The sequence below is a fragment of the Phalacrocorax aristotelis genome, chromosome 9 (assembly GCF_949628215.1).
Source record: "Phalacrocorax aristotelis chromosome 9, bGulAri2.1, whole genome shotgun sequence".
Classification (NCBI taxonomy): domain Eukaryota; kingdom Metazoa; phylum Chordata; class Aves; order Suliformes; family Phalacrocoracidae; genus Phalacrocorax; species Phalacrocorax aristotelis.
Genome location: NC_134284.1, coordinates 22,183,290 through 22,211,216, shown reverse-complemented (window position 1 = coordinate 22,211,216; position 27,927 = coordinate 22,183,290). Strand labels below are relative to the sequence as shown.

The following is a 27,927-nucleotide window of genomic DNA, read 5'->3' as shown; positions in this document are numbered from 1 at the left end:
GCTGGATCAATGGGCTGATCAATTTTATGAGGTTTAATAAGGCAAAGTGCTGGGTCCTGCACTTGGGTCACAAAAGCCACATGCAATGCTGCAGGCTTGGGGAAGAGTGGCTGGAGAGCTGCCTGGCAGAAAAGGACCTGGGGGTGTTGGATAACAGCCGCCTGAACGTGAGCTAGCAGTGTGCTCAGGCGGCCAAGAAGGCCAACAGCATCCTGGCTTGTATCAGGAATAGTGTGGCCAGCAGGAGCAGGGAGGTGATCGTGCCCCTGTACTCGGCACTGATGAGGCCGCACCTCAAATATTGTGTTCAGTTTTTGCCCCCTCCCTATGAGAGGGACATCGAATTGCCAGAGCATGTCCAGAGAAGGACAAGGAAGATGGTGAAGGGTCTAGAGAGCAAGTCTTATGAGGAGAGGTTGAGGGAATTGGGATTGTTTTGTCCAGAAGAGAGGAGACTGAGGGGAGACCTTATCGCTTTCTACAACTACCTGAAAGGAGGCTGTAGTGAGGTGGGTGTTAGGCTCTTCTCCCTAGTAACAAGTGACAGGACAAGAGGAAGTGGCCTCAAGCTGTGCCAGGGGAGGTTTAGATTGCATATTAAGAAAAAATTCTTTACTGAAAGAGTGGTCAAACATTGGAACAGGCTGCCCAGAGAGGAGGTGGAGTCACCATCCCTGGAGGTATTCAAAAAAGGTGTAGACATGGCACTTTGTGACCTGGTTTAGGAGACATGGTGGTGTTTTGTTGACAGCTGGACTTGATGATCTTAGAGGTATTTTTCAACCTTAATGATTCTATGATAAATTAAAAGTCACCACCAACAAGCTGTCAAAAGAGCAGTTTAAGCTATGCGGTTTTGTATTGCATTGATATGGATTAGGTATGCTCATATGGATGGTTACTCTGTCTCAGCCGACCAGAATGGCAATTTCCAGCTCATAACTGGTAAGCAAAAGTTGAGAGTAGTAGCTTTTTAACTTATTTTGACCTACAAAAACATAAGAGTTTATATTTTTACTTGCTTCAGTTTTAATATCATGCATTATTTTCCACCAAGTGCTGTTTATTCAAGGCCTAGTGAGTGTCAGTGCTGCCCAGCTAGAATCCCAAAGGGACCACAACCCTGAATGTGATGGCAGCAAACTATGGGACAAAAAGAGTGTTTTAAAAAACATAGGCTTACAGGATAATTCAGATTGGACGGGGTCTCAGGACGTCATCTAGTCAACCTTTGACTTTGACACAGTTTTGTCTGCTTGCCAGAAACGCCCACCTTTCTCTTAAGCAGAGATGTAGGAACAGGCTTTTGTTAGTGTATGTGTCTTGAACAGATGTGACAGATTTTTTTGTTCATTCTTTTCAATTTTTCTCTAATTTCACACCTTCAGGAAAAGGCTACTTAAATATTATGAATGTATTATAATCTTCTCACTGTGTGCTTGTCTGTAAGCTTGATAATCCACAGATAAAAAAACCCACAGATAAATAAACTGCAGGTATTTTCTATCAGTTGTTGTTTTGATACATGCATTGCATGGGAAAGATTTTGAGTTTGTGGAAAAAAATCACATATGAAATAGTCAGCCCAGTCATGACATTCATGACAACATTCACATCACAGGGCCTGTGACCACAGTCCTCTCCTGAGCACTTCCAACAGTATGTGCAGTGAAATGTTTTAAAGTCGGTTAGAACAAAAAAGAAAGTATGTTTGCATCTCACATGACTCATTAACTCAACAGAACCATCATATATCAATCAAGCTACATATAAAGAGGAATATAATATCACAATATGTCTGTAGTCCTGTTTCTAATTAACATGGCTTAACCAGACACAATGAGCAGTCTCACTGTGAAAGCACACTTCTATGACTGTCATATAAAAGATAATCTGGAAAGGTCAAAAGGATTTCAGTCCAAAAACATTGTTATTTTTTCATCATCACAGCTCAATTTCATTTCAACTTGCAATTTTTGAAGGGAGCAGTTGAGAGCAGTATTTGAAGACCGAGAGCTAGTACCATCATTACCCATATGCAAAACAGATATAATATTTACTTCCCACAAAAAGACATTGTGATGCTTTCATTATAATTAGTAAAATTTTTGCAATCCACAGATGGAAAACAGTCGAAAGTCAAATAAACCTTATTTATAAGAAAGTTTTTGCTTTTCAGTCTACTTCTAGACTGCCATTCACATGTTTTGTTCTTTCTTAATCCTACAGAGTCTTCTGCTCTTAGGCCTTTAGTTTGTACTTTTATCCTTTTCCTTGAAAGCAGATTATACTGAGTTCTGGCAGAATGCTTTGCACATTTGCCCTACTGAATATCAAAAAGCCCGACCATTTTATAAAGTCATTAGGAAGCAAAATTTCAATTTCATAAATGTAATATCATTCACATTACAAAAAAGGTTTTTGCAATCTTAGTTGTGCATTCCTTAACTAACAATCACCACTGAAGAGTAACACTGCTTGACTTCAGTCTACTAAATTTCTTGTATAGTTATTCTAAATTTTTAAGAATATCTTTTTTGTTTAGCCAAGAACAACAAAGTAGAGAAACTTAAGACAAGCAAGGAACAAATAAATAGTACTCTTACCCATACCTGTACTGTACCAGCACTTTGTCAAGAGAAACCATCCCCAATCTTCTGTCCTGAGGCATTAAAGCAAAGGTCACAATAACTTGTGCTCATGGAAGATCCTATGGCTTTTCCCATCAGCTTCAGGTGACAGCTGCAGAACCTTGGATGAAATCCAACTCAGGAAATTGCCTTCTAACTACGTAGAATAATTTCTACAAATTCGACTGAACAATGTATTTTTCTCCACTCTCCATCTTAAGCTCCTATTGCTGGGCAGCCTTCAGTAACATGAACATTTTACCCAAGAGTTGTTTTGATTTCCAAACAGTCCTAAATAGGTAAATTTCACAAAGTATTTTAGCAACTGAGTTCAAAGGAGCCATAAAAGCTTAAGCTTTTCTATTTGTCATCTTATGTTGAAGAAATGACTTGTGCTAACACAGGATTTTTTAAAACTCTGTATCTAACTTCACAATTGGTAATTTCTTACTCCCTTTTATTTATTTTTCTCCTACAAATGATGAAAAATAATTTCTTCTTTAAGCTATCTTGTTATAGTCTGATTGTGCCTTCTTAGCATGAGGAAAGAAAATACCTGTTTCTTTGTTTTTAACACAACAGATCTAATAGACAATATGTTTTAGCTGATTACTGTAAACCTGAATTATTTAGAGAAGGACAATGGTCAAAGGCTAAATACTTTCAGCTGCTTGAAAATGCAAGTAGAGCCCCTGATTTAGCTTGTAACACCATTATGAGCCTGATATGTATGGGAAATATTAGGACCAAGGTTCTGTGAATATTATGGCTAAAGGTTTTGGAAAAACTGAACTCAGCAAAGCCACCAGGAAGCACTATCCAGGTCTGCTGTCCCACAGAAATTTCATAGTTTAACACTGTCTGCCTCTCTCCATAAGCAACCCCTGGGCAGTGACCCCTTCTGAGGAGGCCCTTCATCTCAGCCAGCTCTGTTCCAGTAGCTTGAACAGGGTGAGGCTTATTGTCAATGGCCATCTTTCTTGGTGCAAAGGGACTGTCACACTAAATCACTTTTAATAGATTTGTTTTGCAGACACATGCCTAGACCTGTTGGAAATCTCATACAGTTCCATAAACATTGAATGACTTTGTACTAGAAGATGTAAGTTTTAAAGCTACACCTTCTTAAAAAAACATCCTGTTTCCACATTTCACTTGTGAGTTTTCCTCTGTCTTATAATACTTAATACTGGATGAAAAAGATCTTTACAATCTGTGGAGAAAATATAATCTCCCTTGAAGACAAAGCCATTAAGGTTCTTTTGGTGTGCATAGGCTTATTTCCTTCTAACTGCGTACATTTTTGTCCACAGTTAGTTTTAGATAATAATATTATTCTCTGTGAAGTATTTCAAATGATATATTGAGTACTTATTCTATCAAACAGCTTCCATAAAATAGTCTTAAAATGGAAGATTAAGATCCCAAAGGTCAGTCAGTGACAGTATTATAATTGCATATACAGTCTTAATACATCCATGGGCATATGCAGTTTTGAATACCATTTTCATATACTGTTTGCTCAATATAGCATCCCCTTATGATCTTAAAAGTACATGTGAAACTCAGAATGAAATAAAGACCAGATAATATTTTCACAGATAAACTACAGGAAAGAGAATAAAGTTTACCCATTCATTTTGAAATTCCAGGTATTTAATAAATTACAGCTTCTAATATGTGCAGGTGGTGTTGGGGCATGAGGGAGAACTGGAGGGGTACTTTTTTGTTTAAAAGGGAAAATGATTATATTTTAGAGGAGTGATAGTCTATGAGGATGGTCCTATTTACTAGGAAGCATTAGCCCCTAAATGCAATCCTAATATGATATACAGTAAGTTGCATAGTAAACAGTCCTCTTCTCTGAGGTTATCAGGACGTGTAGTATACTAGGTGATAATGCATGTTCCTTCATTAATCTTTAAGTTCAGGGGTTTTTTTCTTTGTAGCTTTAATGCTCTTCTTTCACTTTTTTTTGGTTTTGTTAATGTAATATATTATACACATGCTCATGAAGATGAAGAGAAAGAACTAGCAATATTTTCACAAAAATATATTTTGTTTCATAGACCGTGGAATAATTTAACAAGTATGCATACATACCAGGAACGATTACCTAGTTCTGTAATATATTTCATCTATTATATTGTATTTCTCTTTCTAAACAGCTACTGTAAAAACTCTCCCAACCGATTCTCATAAAATATAATAGTGTTGCCCGGGTGATCATTACAAAGAGTTATATTTCTGATTTAAACTGTTTCAAGCTGAATAAAATAAGGCAAATTCTATTCTCATTTATACTTTAATGCAAAATTTTCTTAATAAATTATTATTTAGTGGAATTCTACAAAGCTTTTGTAATGAAATCCAGGACAAGAAGAGAGCCTTCAGTCATATGGAATTTACAGAAAGTTTTTCTCTAATGTGCCCATTTCTTAGAATGCTGTTCATCTCACAGTCTTTACACTTTTAAGTACGTATGTATCATAAACTACAGTGGTATTCATAACCCAGGAATATAGATTTTTTTCCCCCCTTTTTCTTTTGTTACCAGTTTTTTCAGCCTTTTCCTTCAGCAAATATTTAAAACTTCATCTTTTTCTGCCTTCAGAATGTATTTATTGTTGTCTCTCCTCAGTGAAGTTATAGGGCTAATTTATATGCAGCAAATGCATAAAAATTCCATGAGAATCTGCACAAATATTCCTCTATCCTTTTATATAATATCTCATTGTTACAGTACTTGATTTCTCTACAAAATACATGTTCTGTACTTCTTAATAAATCATGAGAGAATACCTATTAGATAAGAAGCCAGAAAAGGTGTGAAAAGTTAAAAATGCTGATATGACTTTCCTAAGCAAAAAAGAGAACCCCTTCTATCCATCTAACATATTATGCATAGTCCAACTCAACAGATGTTTGGCTCATCAAAAACTTGAAAGCTGCATGGCTTTCCACCAGAAGGGCATGTTATAAAAAATAAGGTAACAAGCAAATTTCATCTCAGCAGCTTTGTTGGGCTATGCTGGAGAAAGTTATAATCAATACATCATATTTTTCCTCAAGTCTGATATTTCTCATGCCCTCAAAAAGTAATATACTTGGGCTTTTGCATAAAAAGGATGGAAAAAAAGGAAAACAAAGTAGGGCAGGTATACCAAAAGCACTTTTGGGATATTGTTGTGTCTCACCTGGGAATTGGCTTTTAGTTTTCCAGTTTTAATGTTAAAATCTAGGGATGAAATTCTGTTCTATTTCCCTCTAGTGACCACTTCCATTGAAATAGGAATTCATTCAAATTTACTGAGAAGTACCAGAACAGGAGATGACCCCTCAAGGCAGCCACTCATTCGTCTTGTAGCCAACTATGTAATTCCTGAATTTGACTTCTAGTGAACATGAGGCACAAGATGTGCTTTAGATAAAAGAATAGGGACAAAGACTAAACACAGAGGAGGGCTGTATTCAAGTGTTCTACAATGAAGTTTCCAAAGACATTTTCAATTTTGGTATCTGCTGCTCTGTGAACACGCTTTTTGAGATCAACATCTGTGAATGCAAGTGAGACGTATCATTTTCATCCTGTTATCATGGGTTTTAAACAGCATGAACCAATTGCTTCCACAGAAAAAGGTGAATGCCTATTTGAAAGCCACACTGTCTGTCTGAGGTGATGCTTTTGCAGGCATTGGCAATTTTGCTCCAGTTGTATGACCTTTGAGGATGTTCCCTATTATTCATTCTTTGGTGTTGGGAGTTTATATCTCAGAGTAGAAGAATAAAAAAAAAAACAATTCTAAGCAAAATGTTGCCAGAATTTTCTGCCTCGCCCTTTTCCTTCCTATTACAGACCTAAAATTTTATGAAAAAACCCCAAACAAACAAACAAACAAACAAAAAAAAAAAAAAAAACAACCCAGGCTTTTACAAGAAAAAAAAAGGTATTCTTTCTCTTTTAACAGCAAGGAATACATTTAGCAATTGCCGTATGGAATAAAGGAATACAAATTTTTGTGTGTTCAGGCCTACCATCATTACTAGAGCTAATCTCTGGATTCAGCGGGAGATATCTTTGAGATCAGCTCACTGAATTTAAAGAATCTTCCTCTATACTTCTTTGCCTAATCTCATGATGTTGTGTTATCTATGCAATGTGCACTCCCACAAGCTCGGACACCAGCACTGAGTGTGAATAACTTTTTCAAAGCCATGTTAAGTGCTATTTCCTAGGTCATTCCTTCTGATAAAACAATGATTCCCGAGACTTCCAGCCAACAGGTCACTCTCAGCCCTAACAATTTCTCCCTAGGTATCAGGCCCTCTTTTCAAGAAAATGTATTTGAAACAGTATAGAAGTAATATAGAACTAAACTAATCTTCACACAACTTAGTAAACCTTTCCTGATCACATCTGAGATCCAGAAGATGCATTTGATTGATCTTTGTAAGTATAATGCCCAGTCACTGTTGCTGGATAATCTTCCCCCTTAGTTAAACAAGTTAACTCAGAACTAAAGTATCAGTAATTCAGTTATGTAGGTTCTCCTTGTTTTGGTTTGGTTTTGTACTAACCAGGAAACAGTAACTCCAGGTTGAACACAGCATTTTCTGTCCTTCCAACCCTCACTACATTCATTTTGCCTACAGCCTGAATATGTCTTCAGCTACTAGAGAACAAAAAAGTGATGTATCCACATGCATCTTTCCTCACCTTTTGTCAGGTGCTCCAGTGAAAAGAGAATTATAGGAAGTACTTAACAGAAGACCCTTTTATAGTGAGCTCATTATCTTCTGAAATATCTTTATTTCAGTGCAACTTCCTTTCCATTCACATGATTTGTATTTCCTGTCATAGTCTAAGGAATATCTATACTATTTCCATTTCATAAATCCATCATATGAAATAAGTTTAAGGAGAAGACAATAATATTATAAATTTTTTCTCCATTCATCTTTAGAAAGAACATTTTGGTTGAATTTTTACATTAGTGATGAAAAAATTGACTGCACTTGTGCAGAAGAACCTAGTTATTAAAATCTGAATTAATCATATAAAAGGGAAATCCGCATTGCCTTTCAATGTAGTATCCACAAGATCTGCTAAATATTTCTCTTTGATCCGGGTTTTGCCTTTGCTCTCATAATCTTGGGTTTTTTTCTCTCTGAAATACTACTATTTATGGTCTATGGACTATCCTGGATATAACATTTAAAGTAATAATTACATGGGTCAGAAGAGATGTCACAAATATTTTGTGAGTTCTTAAATTCAAATCAAAACTTAACTTCAGATTTTAAGAAAAGACTTGCATATTTTTTCTTCCTTTCAAGGGGAAAATATAGGTCATTCTATGAGAAATAATATTGGAGTTATACCAACAGAAAATTTGAATCAGAAAGTATCAGGGTTTGAATGATGTGATACTGTCCGATTTAATTATTTAGCAGACATAAGTCTATATATCTTGTTCAGCTCTCACCAAAAAGTAGAACAAAGGACATGTTTCTCTGTGTATGAAGGGTATACTGATATTCTTCTGAATCCCAGGAGATGGAGGCATGAAGACCTGCTAAAATGATGAAGGTAAAAGGATGCTGTCATGTTTTGGGTCTGGTCTGAGGCATTTTCTGGGCAACCAGCAAAAACACAAAGGGCACTGGACAGGTTTGTGGTGGAATCCTTTCATCATCCAGACAACCACTGGGAAAGGAAGGCAGCAAGAACATATTGGCAACAAAGTCTTGAAATGTCCTAGTGACATTTTTGTTTCTATAAAGAGTGAAGAAAGGAAGTAAAGGAAAAGGTCTTCTGGCTGTCTTTCTGGCCAGCCTGGGAGAATTGGTTGAGAAAGTACAGGTGCAAAGTAACCTGTCTGAGAGTGGCCATGAAATAGATGACAGAACTAACCATCCTCAGATGATTAGAAAGGAGAACACAAATATCACAAATCACGGAGCTTAGGACAGCAGAGTGCAATAAACACTGGGAGATGGAAGTGCTAGATTTTTACATAACATCAGTAAAAAGGGGAACACGGGAGAATTGGTAGTGCTGTTAAAAACAAACAAAAAACCCAAAAAACCCAGAAAGAAACCACACAAAAAAATGAAAACTTATAGGCACAAAATATCCTGAACTGAGGTATCAACAGAAAGGCAAAACATAACTTGTGAGAAAATAAATGTAGGAGAAAATACTTCATATTTACATTAGTTGTAGTAGAAGGTTATGAAAAATGTTGGTCTATTCCTTGAAAGGAATCTTGAGAAGGTCACAGCGTTAATGATATCTTTGCTTCTGTCTTCACTAAAAATGTCAAATGTGATCTTACAGCTAACAAAATTAGCAACAGAGACAGAGAGGTGACTAATAAAACCCAAACATTGACAACAGATTGGAAAATAAGTAAATGAGAAGTTTTAAGATAAGATATGCTCACTGAAAATTTTCTGTGGGTATTTTCCTTCAGCCAGCTCTTTATCCCAGGGATGATAACTGATAACCTTTTGAAAACTTGTCAAAAATAAGTAAGGCTCCACAACACTGGGAAAAGGCCACTCCTACATCTATTTTTTTTTGGGGGGGGGGGGGGGGAGCCGGAGGGGAAGAGATGAGAGACAGAAAAGAGGAGAGAAAACCACTCAGCTTAATTTCAGTTCTGGGAAAAATCCTGGAACAAACAGTGAAACAAATCATCACCAAACACCTAAAGGACAGCAAAGGCATAGGTGACTGCCAACACAGACCTTTCAATATCAAATCATTCTAAATGAATCCACTTCTTTGTATGGAAAAATGATCAGAATTGTTAAGCTGCAACAGTGGAAAATAAGTAGACAAAAATAACCATAATAAATCAAAATTAAATTTCACTGAGCTGAATATCCTTCCTCTGACAGGAGCCGCTAGCAGGAGTCAGGGAAGAACATGAAAAAATATAGTAAGTATATACCTAATTTCCTTGTGGTAAGCTGTCCTGGTTTCAATAAATATACAACTTAAAGACTTTTGGAGCTGGAAGTTGTATCGACAACTATGTTGGGCTATTCCATTCAAAATGAAAAGATATTTTAAATAAAGTTCTACAGAATCTGCTATTATACTATATTTTCATAAATAACTTGTATGACATTGTAGATAGAATATACTTATTAAATTTGGAGATCATAACAATATAGGAGAAGTTTCAAGTCCTGAAAGGCCCAGGACTAAAACTCTAAATAATCTTGACACATTAGAGAACTCCCTGCAAAACCAGAATTCATACTGGGTGAAAAAAATTTAAAGTTATAGACTTAGATTACGCTACACAAATAAAGGATGGGGAATGACCGGTCTGCACAGCTATAAAAGGTGTGAGGATTAAAGCAGATCAGATCTGAGTGCGTGCCAATAACGTTGCCAAAGGCAAACATGCTGCCTAAATGAAAGGTTGCCTGCAAGAGCTGATGCAGCATCCTCCAGAGCATGTTTTCAGTTAGAAGCACTGCTCCTCAAGATAGTCTAGGTGATCTGGAAGAAATTAAGAGACCAGTAAGAATGATAGAATTCAAGAGAACATTTTCAAGAAAGGTTGAAGGGGTCATTTAATCTAAAGGAGAGAAACCTGAATGGAGATTTAAGAGTTTTCACGTGTACAAAGGGTAGCAGTAAGGAAAATACTAAGCAATTCTCCATGACCACTAGGGACAAAGCAAGAAGTTTCACACTTAAATACCAAAAAGGAAAATTTAAAGCCAGGCACTAGAAAAACTTTTGAACAACTAGAATTGTCCACAAAAACAGCTCAGTCTCCATCACTGAGGTTTAACAAGGAAAAAGGCAAACAATTATCAAAAAAGGCTTAGGCAAAAATGGTACTGCTTCAGGTAAGGGGGTGGCATCTTGAGTCTCTTCCTGCCTTGTTTTCTGTGAACTTACAAGTTTGTTTTCTCTGTATTTATGCATAAAGACAAATAACTACTAGAACAAATCTCCAATAGATGTAGTAGATGATTATGTGGTTTTATGCAGAAATAAAGCATAATAATAATAAATATATCAATAAAATCAACACTGACTTTATGTTTTTTTTTTTTCTGAAGGAACTTAGACTACATGGCTGTAATGGCTTCTTCTGGCCTTAGCATTTGAGAAACTCCAAATAGATTAACTCAAACATTCACTCCATGCTCTATCAAAGATACTACTGAATTTTTCTTTCACAATATTGTACTGCAATGCTATACAGGAGGCTCTGAAAGGACAAGAAACCATGGACTCAAACTGAAATACAAGAAATTCCATTCAGACTTCAGAAGAAAACTCTTTTACTCTGACTGTAGTCAAATACTGCAACACATTGCCCAGAGATGTTATGGACTCTCCATCCTTAGAGATACTGAAAACCCTGAGTAACCTGTGGTAGTTGACCCTTCTTTGAGCAGGGGTCTGGACTCCAGGGTCTCCAGAGGCCCCTTCTAACCTTGACCTCCTGTGACTCTGTGAGGCCTTGTGAAACCTACATTGCAACTACATTAAATGCATCTATTACAGATCAATGAAGTGAAAACTCAAGAATGAAAGCAAAAAAAAAAAAAAGAACATTTTCTCTCCTGTTGTAGTTCACATGGAATTTTTTTCTGCTGCATCTTAATTATTTTCTTTCCAACTGAATGGTTTTTTTCTGAGGAAAATTAGGCTGTTTTCTGCTGTCAAGAGTGTGGGAAATGGATCTGATGAAAGCTAAGTTACAAGCTTTGTGAGTTGCTACCTTATATGTGTGTGATAAGCAGTGATGAAAAAAGTTTAAGAGGGCTTGGTAAAAAGGGGAACATGGTGAGATGCTCCACATGAACTGGAAGTTATAAAGACCAATTTAGCACATTGTCCTAGTTTCAGCTGGGATAAAGTTAATTTTCCTCCTAGTAGCTGGTATAGTGCTGTGTTTGGATTTAGTATGAGAATAAGCTTGATAACACACAGAGGTTTTAGTTGTTGCTAAGTAGTGTTTATACTAAATCAAGGACTTTTCAGCCTCCCATGCTCTGCCGGGTGCACAAGAAGCTGGGTGGGGGCACAGCCAGGACGGCTGACCACAACTGGCCAAAGGGATGTTCCATACTATATGATGTCATGCTCAGTATATAAGCTGGGGGGAGCTGACCAGGGGGCAGCAATCACTGTTCAGGGATGGGCTGGGCATTGGTCAGTGGGTCATGAGCAACTGTATTGGGCACCACTTGCTTTGTATATTATTATAACTATTACTTCTACTACGAGTATTTTACTTTATTTTATTTCAATTATTAAACTGTTCTTATCTCAACCCATGAGTTTTCTCACTTTTACTCTTCGATTCTCTCCCCCAACACACCAGGGGGGTGGTAGTCAGTAAGCAGCTGTGTGGTGCTTAGCTACTGGCTAGGATTAAACTATGACACACAATATTTTAGAATAGATAATATGAAAATACAAATTAGAAAAACAGAAGTTCACAATGGAATATGCTTAAAAGTAAAATGGACAAAATACTGGAAAATGTTCAGTGTGCATAGAAAGACAGGGAATGGAGGCAAAACCAGAGGGAATCAGCTTCCACAGACCAGTGAGGGGTGCTGTCAGGTTCTAGACCCTCACCACCAAAATCTGGAGTTTTTCCATATGCAAGTCACATCCTGGGACTGATATAAACCCAATTATACCGTGACTGAGCGTTCATCAGTAATGGTTCTTTTTAAAGGCTCTCAAAGAAAGCTTGTCTTTATTGCGAGGAGAGTGGAAACAGGAAAACCTAACTAACCCAAAACCCTATCAAGCCTATTTTTTCAGAATAGGAATCATGTCTTTTGATTTATCTGTTCCCTCAGAGGAAACCACAGACATAGATAGCACAAACAAACTCTTCCCATGATGCAGGGAAGAGTTAGATACTTCTGAATGTGAGTGAGAATCATCAGTAAATATAGCAAGCACTAAAATATTGTGCAAGCCAGACAGCCTCAAAATGTCTTTTGAATGTTGGCATTTATACCAACTATTTTGGAAACGGAAGACTCCTTAATTCATTTAAATGGCTGAAAAATGGAAGTGGTGATTGTACTTTATGTTATAGATTAGAAGTGCTTTCATGCAGGAAATAGAAATTCTGAATACAAGACCTTCTCCAGCCTGCTGGTTCAAACTCAAAATTTCCATCTTCCACCAGCATGGTTAACAACATTGTCTAAAAGGAAAGTCTGGATGGGAATCATTTTCCTGCAGAAGCTGTGTCATCATGCAATAAAGAATTCACTGTTCTCATATACTAATAGGTTTACTACTAAGATGTACTAACAAATTGAGAATGTAATTTCATTTGAAAATGAAAAATAAAGGCAAAGTCACTATTAAAAAGAATTCATCTGTGAATGGCAAATTGCCTCCTGGAGCAAATGCACTCATTACACTCAGAGGATGAGATCTCCCACAGTTAAATAAAACTAGTAGGAAAAATTATTACTTGATAAATCGGAGTAATTAAATTTTGCACATGTGAATGCTACTGCACCTCTGTCTTCAGTGCAACAAGGCCAGCCCTGTAGCACAGAAACACCACATAAAACTCAGCCCTTTACTCCCTGAAAAAATCTATTAGTTAAAAAAGTGGCACACCTTTTCCTTGTTAGCTCTTCAGTAATAAGAAATGGGAAATCATGCCCCACAAATCTACTGGGATCAGAGCAGCCAAAAACAGTGGTGACACTATCTAGTTCCTGTTCAGCTTCTGACAATATTCCACCAATCATTAGTGTGTCTTCTAGCCTTTTAAACACATCTCATTCTAAAGCAATAAACTCTGTTTTCCTTTGGGAACCTGCCTGAAAGGTCATTTGTTAGTTGTTCTGCCTTACATGTTAATTTTTGTATACAAGGTAAATACCTCTGTTTCCAGTTATAACCTTCCATAGGACAGATACTTCCCCATGAGACCTTTAAACTTTATAGGTACTCTATTGCTCTGTATTAATACTGAAAGAAAGCTTCTGCAATTATCCTTTCAAATTCTAAAAATTAATTCTTGACTATTTGAAATAATTTGTGTTCAGGCTATCTAAACACAGTTATCTACATGTAGGCATACACATGTGCATCATTTGTTCATCCACCCACTGTACTCAGCAGAAATCTAGCCAATGCAACATAGAACATGATTCAGTTCATCCTGACCTAGGGAACCAGCAGCTGCTGAGCTGAATCACTTGCTCAGCTCCAGTGACTCCAAGCTTGAACTTTAATGACTCTAATAAGGGCTTTGATACCAAATATTTAATCCATTGCCCACACAGATAGGACAGCGTAACCTGCCTGTCCTCCCGCTGGCAATAGGTCTCCCAGACCCATCAGTGTGTCTTGCATACTCTAGGACATCTGAAATGGCAGCAGTTCCAGTGCGCGGGCAACTGAACTGTTACAGGGATGTTATATTGCATGATGACACAGCTTCTGCAGGAAAGTGATTCCCATCCTAGCTAGAGGCTAGGCAAGCCTCTAGCCCACAAACAGACCCCTACAGGTAGGTGTACCAAATTTAAGTAATACATTTGCCAGCTGGATCTATGGAATTAAAAAACTTAACAGGACCTATATCTGGAAAGGCCATGTCACTGCCACAGTGTATGCAGCACTCATTAAGAATTGGCTTATGATGGTTTCCCTCCTATAATTCAGGAGAAGACTAACAGGAAAAAAGCACAGCACAAGCTCCTTCATATATTCTCCTCAAGAGTACAAGGATGTATTGCATATCCTGTCTTCCGAACCAATCAAGCAGAAAGCACCAGTAATCACTTTCAAAAGGGTTACAGAAGAGTGACTTTGGGGCTTAAAGGTCATTTTAGGGCATACTTATATGGTCAGATTTAGATGGTCATGAGTTAATTCACTCCACATTTCATCCTTGGAAGTGGTTCAAGGCCAGGCTGGATATAGGGCTTTAAGCAACCTGGTCTAGTGGAAGGTGTCCGTGCCCATGGCAGAGGGGTTGGAACTACATAAACTTTAAGGTCCCTTCCAATCCAAACAATTCTATGATATCTCCTCAGGTTTGCAAGCCATCTAGAGTCATTATCATAGGGTAGTATTTGAGTTAAAAATTCACACTAGGCCGGCTCAGTAGATGGCAAACTTGGCTACTCTCCAAGCTGGAGTGGGCCTATGCTGCAGTATCTTGGAGCATGGATGGCATCAGTAACTAGTAACCTTTGATCATTTAGATGTATTCAGACAATTTGGTGCTGAGCCCCTTACCACAAAATCACCACAATTTTGGTAAATTGAGACATCAGGCAACAAAAGACCCATGATGCACTAAGGCAGTGTCTCTACATAGAAATACAACTTCACCTTTCGACAGTCTATATTTGACAATAAAGAGAAGTTGTCTTTCATTAAGAGAATCTAAGCAAAAAAATATTTTGCCAGTGGCCTAATGATCTGTAAAAATCAGTTCCCTAAAACAGTTTCCCTGAAAATGTTTGGACAACCTTATTACCCATGTGATCTCTGTGAATTTAGTCTTAACTTCTCCACTACAGAATTTTTTGTAGGAATTGACCATAATAAATGTGATTATGGATGCAGGTTTACACAGGTCTAGTTCCCAGTGTAACTTATCCATTAGGTAGTTAGCTATTCTACTAGATTAAATACTGCTAGATGACTGGGTAAGGTCTTTGAGCTTCTTCCCAACGTGCCTCTTGAGTGTATGTGTCATGTCTGGCAAAAACTGTAGTGTCCACTGAAAGAAAGACGACATGTAGCAGATGCTCAGCTGCATCTCTTTTTTGACCGCAGTGACTGCTCTGAGAAGTAAACAATCCACTCAGTAATATAAACTGCTGCAAATGCTCACTATTGATTGTATCATTTTATTATTACCTTGCTCATTCCCTTTCCTTAAACAGCTTTGTTCAAATTCCCCTACCAATTTATATACTCCTGAATATTTTTCAGCTATATCCTTTCTCTCCAGGCAGAGCCCACACTTCCTTTTTGCTCCAAGACTGTTCTCTCTCTTTTCCAAAACAGTTCTCAATGTCTATATGTATGGTTGTTTTATTGTTTTTGTAAGGCATTTATTCTTGGAATTAGTTCCTGCTTTTTGACTAATGGATGGCATGTTCTATAAAGTATTCTGTCTCTAAATCAGACAGTGAGAGAAAAAACTATGATGTCTCCTATTTTCAGAATCAAAAGAGCAGCTGATGTCAAAAAGCAAAATAAAAAATGTGACCTTAAAACAATATGGTTCATGAGGACACTGCCTTTTAGGGTCAACGTCCAATTTATCTCAGCACGCTTGCATGGTAAGGATTGCAAAGTAAGACTAATGAGCATGGCAGAAACATATGCAGTAATTCATCATCATAACAAAGCATAGCACAATTATCAGGAATTTCAGATGCCTGTAGGCTTCACACAATTGCACAGAAATGAATTGTTTGGTCTGCTCAGTTAGAAGTGCATGAATGCTGGACCAAAAAATAGAAGGGGATTGTTGCCACCGACATATACAAATCATCCTTTTATGACATGACAAGTGTACAGTTTGGCTCTCTTTTCTGGTTTGCACACGGAAATTGTATTCAGTGCCTGCCCAAATAGGTCTCTATGTTCTGCAAAAGGACATGTCCCAGAAAACTGCAGGGGTAGAGGACTTAATGGATATGACCATGACCCCTTTCTCATGCTTGCCAAAAACTTTAATACAGCAATAGTTCTCAAGTAAGACTGGAAGGAAGGGAAACCTTTAATTAGTTGTAGTTTACTTACTTCAAAAAAATTGTCTTCGCTTGGTGTTTCTTACTGAGAAAAGACTAACATCAGCATCATCTTGTGAATAATTGGGTTTGGTCCTGTTCCTGGTTTTCAGCTATCTGGAGTACAGTTTAGGCTGCTGTTTATTTGACTTTCCTCCCAGAGGACCACTCTTCTGCAGGAGAATTAAAGCTATGCAATGCTTACACAGACATTCCTTGCACTTCTAATAGCAGAGAACAAGACCCATTCTGAGTAAGCACTAATAATAGACAACACTGCAAGTAGCTGCTGGGGGCTCACATGCCTGAGAGACATAATAGTAAAGGCAAAGTCACTGCTGAAAGGAGCAGATAGATTGCATTTGCTATCACAGATCTCTACCGTGTTGCAGTGATCATGCCATTTAGGTAAAGTGGGATTTTGAGAGCAAAAGTCTAATTAAAATAAGTAGGCATTATATAACCATGCTTGGAAGGCAAATTTTCTGCAATATTCCTTAGTGACTAGGAGCTGCCTTTCTTTAAAGTATTTATACAGCTCAGCTCTAGCAATTTAATGGTTGGGAGATGATAAGAAAATAAATTAGATTTTGGTACACAGTGGGCAAATTAATTTCAGGGGTATATGTAACTCTTAGCACTTAAGATCCGCAACCATGTCATGACCCATATCAACATTAAGGTCCCAGTTTTTCAGGGAACTTTGGATAGTACACATCACACGACTGCTTTTTAGGAGACATCATCATGCTGCAGAAATGCCCTGTATACAAATGTCTTGTTTCAGGGAACGCCTTAGCTCCACCAGATTATCCATTGTGGTTAGGACTGCACTGGTGAGGCTCCAGGGACACATCTGGCCCAGGGAGAGGATTTACCCCTAGGTTCTTTTTTTCATGTTTGTTTGAATTGTTTGTCTCTGTTGCTTTCATGTTTTTTTTTCTCACCTCATTTACTTTATTGATCCTGTCTTTCCTCCTGTTTCTCTGTTTCCTAGTTACTTCTGGTATAGCGCCAGGATGGGAATTCCCATGGGAAGCCCCACTTGGCCACTTTCTGCTGAGTAAAACAGCCAAACTTGGCAAAGGGAAGGTACTTTTGTCTGAAGCAATGGGGAAAATTGCTGGAAGGGTCCATCTTGGGTGCGACAGGTTCAGTGATCTGTCATGCTGCTGCAGATATCAGGTAAAAGTGCAGACACTATGCATTGCCAGCACTTATCTAAATTACACCCCTGAAGGAACCATGTAAGGTGCAGAGATACTTAAGCTCACTTACTGTGTTTGAGCCTGGTTTGCCAGCACTGCTATCTTAACAGGTGATGCACAGAAGTCAGATAGTCTCCAGCAAGGAGGAGCCTGCTGCAATCAACAAACACCTTACGGGGGAAAATATATCAACCATTAAAAACAGCCTGAAATTAATCTCACTGGATGGGTGAATGCTGCCAAATTCTTTGAATTTTCAGAAACCAGTTTAATGTACCCTTAATTTATGGATCTAATTTTTAAAACGTAAACAACTTTCAAATAAGATTTTATTGCATTTGAATATCATTCTTGTTGTGTTCTGTACTTTCTTATTTCACTTCCAAAGAATTTTGTGATGATTAACTCATGCATTATGTGGTGCCATGTGTAATGCTCCCTTGTGACAATAACTCAAATTGCTATTTTCATGTCATCTTCCTCTCTCTCATTCTTATTTTGTTCTTACTCCAGAGTAACTAGAAGATCTATACCCTCACTCATATGGACAGAAACATTTTCAATTGAATATTTCTGGCTTCTTTTGCTGCCAGCTCACACAGACTAAGGCAATGGCTAAGTGAAAGTATCCGTCTACTACAGCTTTGCTTCCAGTTGCTACAGAGCTCACTTTTCTGCAGGACCTTCATCTGCAGAGCTCAGGCACTCATCAAAAGAGCAACTGATCAAAAGCTGTTCTTGAAAACACTCGCAAAGGATTTGGTGTGTGGGGATGTTCTTGTATTTCTGATGGCCATGAATGAGTTGTATGTAAACTCTTCCAATGACTGGCTAGTCAATAAGGCATACAGAAAGCATTCAGTTCAAACAAGCAAGAAGCAAGCTCATATCTTTTCAATTTTTTTTAAACAACAGCACAGTTTGATAGCTTGACTAATTAATGAGTTTCGCCGATACCACTCAAAATAAGACACAGAACTATTAAACCTTCATTCTGGATATCAACAGAGAAAGAGAGCTCCTAGAAGTAACTGATCATGGATGGAAGGGAAATAATTTATTAGAACATTATTCTTAACCCGAATAAAGATGCAAACAGATTCATTTCATTTTATCATTTGAATAGAAGAAATAGACCTAAAGCGGTAAAGTCCTATAATTCTGACAGTGCCGTAAGAGCATGTATAACATGTATAGAAAACCTACAACAAGGGGAAACGCTGAAAAAATTGGGAGGGAAGAAAGTGACAGCAAAAGACATGCAATCAAGAGAGATTTAAGGCTTGTCTTGCATTTTAGTTGTCCTCGGTCACATTGGTAGCATGTTACTGCTCACCAACTCCATAGCCCAAACCTAGTTAGATAACATTAAGCAAATCCAGGAGAGGAAAATTCAACTATCAGGAGAAGGCACAGATTGAGCATTTATTTTCCACAAGGCGTTCTATGCGCAAGCCCCTACAAAGCAAAAACCAGAATGAAAACAGCAAGGTCTATGCAAATGGAGGTATGAGGTCAATAACTTTTTGAACCTTTTCAGCAAGGGCTGGCACTAGGAAACTCTATCATCTTGTAACAAGAAATACAGTCTAAAAGGATTTATTAAGAGTATAAAGTCCACCTCCTTGTGAGAGCAGGACTGTTCTCAAAATGCCCTGAGCAGCAGTTTCTAGCTGAGCTTTAAATGCATGAAACAATGGCTTTTCTATTCCTTGTCTTGAAATACATCCAAGCTTGGGATTCAGTATGCAGTGGCTTTTGCTGTTCTCCACTTAGAGATGCTATATATGCAATAGAAAACCACAATTTACATTAGCTGGGTATATACCAGAATGTGCTCAATCAGTAAAAATGTTTTCTTATCTGCATTTAGGGGCTGTATGAATGCAGCCTCAATAGCTGCCAGACACTAGCACAGAAAAGGCCTTAGTCTTTCACATCACAACCTGATCACCTGTTCTTTTATCCTATTACTCCTACAAACACAGCACCCTGAGGAACATCTCCAGACACTCTTCCTCCTTGCTGTCAAGGTCACTTACAGACATTTGTAGATATTCACCTATCCTTAGTAAAATGAGAGACATTTCACTTTCTTTTGTACTTCCTCATCTAATAATGTTTCCCTCTGAATTGCCTTCAGTTCACTGCACTGTTAATTAGCTTTTCTGCATTACCAGAGATGGATACATCTCAGCAGTGACTTAAGCGGTTTTGCTATAGCTTGTGTTTCGGTTTCCATTCATAAGACACTTCAACCTATATTAGTCACATTTTTTTGCCCTTGTAACACTTTAGCCTTTACATAATATGTCTCATTCTAAAGTAAAAAAGGGCAGAGCAGCTGAGGAAGTAGAAGTCCAAATACTAATATCTGTCTTTGCCTGAAATACTCATGTTGGCCAGGAGACAATATAACATTTTCTGAGTGTTTGTCAACGCAGTATTTTCTACAAGTCATTTGGATTATTAAACAAGAACAGTTAAGCCTTGTTTAAATACCAGTATAATGGGACCTTAGTTGTTTAGAAATATTGTTGTAAGCCAAAGTTTCATAGAAAAAAAGAATCCCAAACCTTTAACCACCACAATACCTATATAAGACAGTCGTGTCACTGTGGCAAGGTTTTCTTTAACAGACTGTAAACAGCACACAGCTTTTCATTCACAAAGGATGCATTTATAGCTCTCATACACTTTCCATTTTTATTACCTAATTATTAGAGAGGCAATTTGTATTAGTAAACAGTTCATACAGTGTCTGAACCTCTTATCATTACAATGAACATGGCCATAAAGTTATTTAGCTACATAATACTAGAACGTGTCTGACTTACACAAATGTTGAATCATTTAGAGGTTTAAAGCAGAGGTTTCCCAAACTGGTGGTCTATAGACTCCTGCCAGTGGCTGCAGCTGAAGGTTTATAGCTGTCTTGCTACATGGTGTTCATTCCCTACAGATAGTGGGGAGAGAAAAGATTAACAAAGAACAAACATTGACCAAGAAAAAATATTTCTGTTTATCAATAGCAATAAAACTTTTTTTTTGCTAGAGATTGTAGCCCTACAGTTTCTCCTAATAACTTTTGCATTTTATCAAACAGGTTGCTTGTACTGAAGTTTTCTCTTTCAGACTGTTTTCTCTTTTCCAATCCAACCAGTTCTGAGAAAAAACCTGGAGAATATGTTATTTGCAAGGTATTTTTAACAGGCAAAACAGTTCACAACCTCAGAAACAGGTAAAAAGAGAAGTGTCAGCTGGCCTAGGAAGAAGCTTGCTGATGACTAAAATGCAAAAAGTGAGTGTACAAGGAAGGGAAGCAAGAAGAGGCAATGAAACAACTGCATGGTTCAGCACAAAATCAGGAAAGCCAAAACCATCTGAAGCTGAATTTATGGAGGCTAACACAAGGAGGGATTGTAGAGGTTCCTGAGCCTGCAATAGGAAACTTAACAAAAACATGGGTGTACTGTTGGGTGGAGAAAAAGGACTAGTAGTGAACAGCACTAGAAAGGCTGAATGCCTTTTTTGCCTTCATCTTCATAGGCAAAGCCTGCTCCTGGACCTCTGCTTATAGTATGGTCTGCAAAGAAGAGGGGCGACCAGCAGCAGGGGAGCAAGGGGTCAGGAACTGCTTACAAGCTGGACACAGTCAAATCTTAGGGGCTGGTTTGGATGCCCATAGAGGTTGCCAACATGACGTAAGGCTACTGTCTATCACCTGTGAAAAACTGCAGCAATCACAGGAGGTCCATGATGACTAGAAAAAAGGCTAATATAGCATCCATTTTAGGGGAATGATGGCTATATCAGATACCAAGCCACAATTCAATATACAGGGACCTTAATAAACTCAAGGACTAGGACAGCAGAAACCTCACGAGGTTCATCAAGGAATGGTGCAAAGTTCTGCCGCTGGGGAGGAATAACCCCATGTCGCAGTACAGCACGGGAACCCACTGGCCAAGTAGCACCCTGCAGAAAAAGACTCATGAATGTCTTATCACAATTAGTTGTAAAGCAGAATTGTATTTGTGCTTCCATTTCCCATGCCATCCTCTCACCTCTGTCTCTAAATTATTCTGCTTCGTTCATTCTCCGGTTGCCCGCAAGTAACAACTTCTACTAAGATCCAGCTCTCCATGCCCTCATACCTCCCACCACATATATTTCACCATATCCAGCTCTTGCGTCCTGCATCCCAGGCCCATGTTACAAATCTGAAGACACAAGTCTAAGTATAGTCTTGGGTGTTGCTCAAAGGTCCTGGGTGCAAGATAAGGACTCACACAGGAACAACTTTCTGTTCCTCATCTAATATACCTCCTACCCTGCTGCCTTAGAGCAATCGTTTATCTCCATGACATGTTTGAAATAAAAAGCCACTCTTTATTAACTGAGGAGAGAAACACCTCAGACTACCTCATTGACCCCAGAAGGTAAGAGCCTAAACACAAGCAGTGAGACACAAAGTTACTGTAGTGCAATTATTCTTTGCACATTTATGGACTATTGCCCCCAACATTTTCAGAGGAATACAGAATAATTCAATCTAAGGTGATTTACTTTATTCTTAAACGTGATTTACCTAATTGTTTAAGGTCATTTACCTTGTTGAAGCTAGGTTACCTTCCTTTTGTGTTAGAGTACTAAAACAATTGCTGTAATACAGCTGGTGTGTGTAACTTGGTAAAGCTGAAAAAATTAAAAGCGTTTGGCAGGACAGGTTTGGACTGCAGGTCACTGAGGCCCATCCTGCATAGTGGATGGCCACTGGGAGGTCCTCAGTGTCTGCTGTTGGGCAGACTGGAATCACATCAGCATGGGAAACTGGGTCCCCCAGCACACCCTGGCAGTGGGGCTGCACAGACAGTAGGGGCTTAAAGCTCTTTTGGGCAGAGACACTTAATCTAGGCCCCAAGACATCCCAGAGGCCTACCCTACCACACAGCCTTCAATCAGAAAGGAGAGTGGTACCAACCTAGGTTTCTAAGAGAAACAAATGCATATTTTTTCAGACCATTTTGGGCTAAAAATATGATTAGTTTCAGGATAGCCTCAAGTATGTTTTTTAAATGAATAAAATGTTCAGTAATTTTATTTTGTCCTACTCCAGTTAAACATGCCATAATTTCAGTATACATAATTTCCATAAACAGTTGCTGAATTTAGCACATGATTATATATATAGAAGAGTTTTGGCCTTGGTTTTGTTATAATTGTCCCTGCAACTTTTGCAATACACCTTTATTTCTCAGTCATTGTCTCCTCACCTTATTCAATGTCATTACTTCTAATTCCCATCCTAATAAACTCACATTAAGAACCACAGATAAAAAGGGTGCAGAAACAACATATACTACTACACAGAAAATAGACCTGCAAATTGCTGGTCTCAAAAACACATTTCAAATTACCTTGCTTTTTTTTTGTGGCGTTTTTTGTTTGTGTTTGTTTGGTTTTTTTTAACCAATGATGGCTAAAATCAAGTTCAGGAATGCACTCAAGAATCCTTGTTTATTAAAAGATAAAATCTTTTCAATATGACAAAATGGAGACTCAACTGCTCAAAGATCATGAGCAATTCAAAACTTTCTCAGGTCTAATGAAAAGTTGCTCTAACTGTAAGATATAAAAGATTCATGTCAGTAGAGATTTATGTTCATGAAAGTAGAACGATACTTAATGGTTAGTGAACTGCATTGGAATATTCCTTTAAAGAAATTTCTTTTCTTCTATGTCTATGTTACAATGAATTTTATTTCATCCAACCCATGTGAAAACTTCAAATTCTTATACAGGTTAGGGGTTTACTGCTACCCCAAACTTCAAGCAAACTTGTGGGCATCCACATCTAGGCCTGATCTTCATAGAGCAAACTGGTTTCAGAAAAGCAAGAAATTTTGGGAATTACTGGTTAGCCCTAAGCTCATAAGCAATAATGGAAAAATAATAACTATAATGAAAACAGCAAGTTCAGTAAGAACCTTTACAGAAATGTAATTTTGGATACCTCAATACACTGCAGGGAGAAGCAAACTTGCGTGGAAGGTACACTGCAGTTCTTTCTAATGCCTCTGTTCTGCTCTTCACCTAGTGAGACACCAGTGAACATGGAAACAATAATTATATTGGTTTCCTATATTTTGGGCCTCTCAATAGTTTGTCCGCTCAAACATGTAACACCACAGCTGCATTCTCTGAATATTTTCAGCTTGATTATAGAGCTCCTGCAACCTGCTTTATATTGTTTATGCCAGCCAATAACCCAAAAGAACAAAAACAGACTAATGCCTGGAGAGATGCTGTAAGCATAGCTTCCTAGCCACATGCACATAAGCAGAATTAGCAGCGATATCTATGAAATATCCAGCTAATCTAATGCTTGGGAAAGTACAAAAATCTTAATTTAGCCATCAGTCTTTCATCTGAGTTTACCATGAACTCTCTATTTCCTTTAGTTACTTTGATGTCCACAGGAAAAAAGCTTGTATTCAATTGCCCCCTCCTATTTTTTAGGCTGTTCAGACTGTGCTGCAGTTCTTACCTAACATACGGTGGGGTCAGGTGGGTCAAACCTTGCATAATTGGAGTTTTCTGCCAGGTTTGATGGACAACATCATTCCTTTCAGAGCAAACAATTCTGTCTTCCTTAGCCTGTAGATTTTCTTTCTGTTGTCTTATTACTGTTTTTCACACATAACACATTTATCCATGTACATTTTCACTTCAGCACACTGGCCTGGGCAACCAGTACCTGTCTTGCTCAACCTCACTCTACTTTTGTCTCTATTCCATGTTCTCAGCACCTACCTGTTGGAACTACTGTTCCCACTGTAACTGCAAACCTGTTCTGTTACACACAGCTCCTCACTTCTTCCACCTCCTAAAAACCAGCATGTTCCTATGGTTTTTTATGCTGCCACAAGAATTTGTACAGCCCCACACCAAACCATGTCAGGGAACCGGTGCAGATTTAAGCTTAGCAAGCAAAAAAGCAGTGTGCATATTTCTTTAGCAATGCTGCATTATGCCATCTTCAAGTATTTGTATTAGTATGGGATCAGTATTAAGAACTCTAGATTCAGAAAGTCAGAGCAGTCCTGAAGTATGAACAATTAATATTCTAAATATCCCTTAACATACTGATCTTGTCAGAGAGCACAGTGTCTGAAGCAGGAAAATTTAATCGTTCCAAGTTCCAGTTTATCTGCCTGCAGTCCGATTTCTGACTCCCAGGACACGTCTGGGAACCATCACAGCTTGTTAGCTCAGAGCTAGCAACCTCTTCTCTGACAGTTCCTTCTCCGTAGGGGAGGGTGACATGTCCAAGACTTGGGATCCCTAGTTCGGCTTAGCTTGAAACACCTCAGGGGTTTCTTTTGTGGTTTCTCAAACTGATCACCATGCTTTACTTTCCTATGTAGCCCTTATGCTGTCTGTTCATTTTCTGTGAGCTTCAATTTTTAACCACTGTTGAAACAGGCAGGCATACAGGCCATTTTATTTTTGGACACCAATGTGGATGGTGAGAAGTGAGACATATATTGTGGTCTTGCTATGAACTTCATTTTTGTTCTTCAACATTTTAGTCTCTTGGTTTAAATGCATAGATAAGTAATTTGAACTTGGAGTGTCTGTTGTGTCACAGGAAAAAACATGGTAATCATCACTCTAATTATTCTGCTCACGTGTAGTCATCCATACCAGGCCATACACTTTTGAAAGTTTGCATATCAAAAAGTTAATTAACAAATATATTCCATTTCCATATGTCTTCCTCCAAAGGTTACTGCAACAACATTTCCTGAACATCCTTTAACAATTTAATGGCAGCCTGGCAGTGGTATCATGACAAATAAGTTTAAATGACATACAGATTGCAGTGGCAGAATACAAAGTATAATGAAGCAATGTCCTTCTTATGGAGATTTGACATGAAAAACATTGACCTGTGGTCCTAAGTCATTTTCATAATACAAAAGCTTTCTTGGTAATAAAAACAAATCAGTCAATGTTCTGAAAGACTAATATAATAAACCATCAGGGAAGCTATTCAGCTGTGTTAACTCCATTTAGTGAAACAGGAGTCATTATTATTCCACATTTGTACTTAAAGTTTGGTGATAACATTAGCTGCACTATGACAAAGTAGCCTCCGTGATTAATGGGAGATGCCTCCAGAAATGGCAGTGGGACTCAACTCAGAAACATATGCTACCTTGCTGGTCATATTAAACAAAGCCAGCCTGACATTAGGAACACAGGGCTGGACTTAAATGACAGGACAGAATATTAATTGCAGAGAAGCTGAAGATAGTGCAGTGGCCCCGCATGAAATATTGCCAACTCAGAGACTGTTTATATTAAGACAAGTGACTAGAACACGAGGTGGATGAAAGAGGGCCCAGAAGTGCAAATATTCCACAAGGGAAGGGAAAAAAAGAAGGGAAAGATAAAAAGTACCTTCGGTCCATGAACCCCATACTGATTCTTGACAAATGGATACTATACTGCTTTGCTAGAGAAACAAATTGTGCCTCATAATTTCCTTTGCAAGGTAAAGTGGTATTGCTATAGGCACTGAGACTAGGGGAAATTAAGTTATTTACAAGAAATTTGTGGTGTTGGTAGAAAAGGATCACAGGCTATGGTTACAAACTGCTTTTTAACTGTAAGCTCATCCTTTCACACACATTCAGAAGCTGTCATTTCCTGGGGAGCTGAAATGTCATAACAATTCTTTTCTTTATCAGCCTCACTCTCATTTGCAAGTATCTTTTGCCTTCTGGTTTCTAAATGAGACAGTATTTGGAAATATCAAGGTACCAGGGGAGATGTCATTGAAGTATTTCTGATCTGAACTGGAAACAACCTGCTGGAAGTTTTTCAAGAGACCCAGGAGACCTCCTTTTTAACCACTCCTTTCCTTATCCTGCAGTGATTTTTGGAGATTTTACACACTTAAACCAGTTCTGTCCTAATCTATACCACAAGCAACTCCACAAAATCCCATCAGGATTTTGTCCAATTGCACAAGGTCCAGTCAAATAAGCACAAAAGCCAAACAAAAGCTGTCAGCAGGGAGTTTGTAGAATATACCACAAAAAGTTGTGAACCATTTGTTTAAGAAAGGGATAAATGGACATGCAGAGCAGAATAGAAGGGTAGAGAAAAGAAGGTAAATGAAAGGACTGGATAATACAGTCAGAGCTGAAAAAGGTATCACAGATAAAGGTAAGCAACATCTGCATGATTAGCAAGATATAAGGTAGCCAGTCTATGGCTGAAAGGGCTACATAAAATGAAAGTGTTTTAAAGTTCTGCACAAATTCAGAAGAGTTGTTCCTGCTGATGCAACAAGAACAGCTAATTATGATGGACATAATACTGAGAGATCCCACTTGAATTCAGTTCTACCAGGCACTGCACAAGCAAACTGGTAGACAATTTCGTGCCCTATCAGCTTAAGATATGAAATGATAGGGATACACAATGAAATAGAACTAAGAAAAAAAATATTTCAATGCCCCTGTTATTATATCTGTGTGTAAAACTAGATTATTAATAAGTCTACCAAGAACAGCAGCAGGTGCCACATCAAAATATATCTTGGTAAGAAAACCAAGGACTTCACACCCATAGATGGCAAAGTAGTCAAGTATCCTGGACTGTGGGGAAAAAAGCATTGCCTCAGCAAAGATGAAAAAATTACTGTCCATCTTTAACTGGCATTAATACTTAATTGTGAGTTCTCTCTAAAATCTGAATGGCTTTTCAAAGGGAAATTTTATATACTCTAGTATTTTTTTCATATGATAAATCTTAAAAAATAAAATTAGTTTTCCAGTGCAAAACTGAATTTATATAATCTAGATAACAACTGCTGTTTCAATTTCCTGGCAAGAATTAATATCAGATAACACTATATGATTGCAAAAGAAGTTTGCTTTAAGAATTTGCCACTCACACTGGTTATTGTAGTATTTTATATACTTAGATCAGTTACTACCACTTGGATAGGTATAAGAGATCCTGTGTTTGTTTATTAATCAATCTTTCATGAAACATGCATGTTATTCACAAGCTTATGATCAATTAACCTCCAAAGGGACTTTCAGAGGGACTCCCATGATTTACAAAATTAACATACCAGCCTTAGTTTTTAAGCCTCATCTTGTGTAGCTGATATACAATTTTTTAAAAATCACATTTTGTCTAACCTTTGTAAAAGCCTAGCTGAATGTTTTTGTCTCTTACCATCACCCTTAGATCGTCTCTTTCTGTTACAGACTTGAACT

The 27,927-nt window shown here is 37.9% G+C and overlaps 1 protein-coding gene across 3 annotated transcripts in view; it reads right to left on the bottom strand.

The window, feature by feature from the left end:
- Positions 1–27,927, bottom strand: part of TUNAR (transmembrane neural differentiation associated intracellular calcium regulator) — a 178,250-nt gene that overhangs the window by 51,834 nt on the left and 98,489 nt on the right. For 2 of the 3 annotated variants that reach the window (XM_075103838.1, XM_075103840.1), the window contains exon 2: positions 20,461–20,579. The gene's annotated coding sequence lies outside the window, so the exon portion shown is untranslated. Of the gene's footprint in view, positions 1–17,693; positions 17,794–20,460; positions 20,580–27,927 lie in introns of all 3 variants that reach the window. The other variant, XM_075103839.1, reaches the window with a different exon arrangement.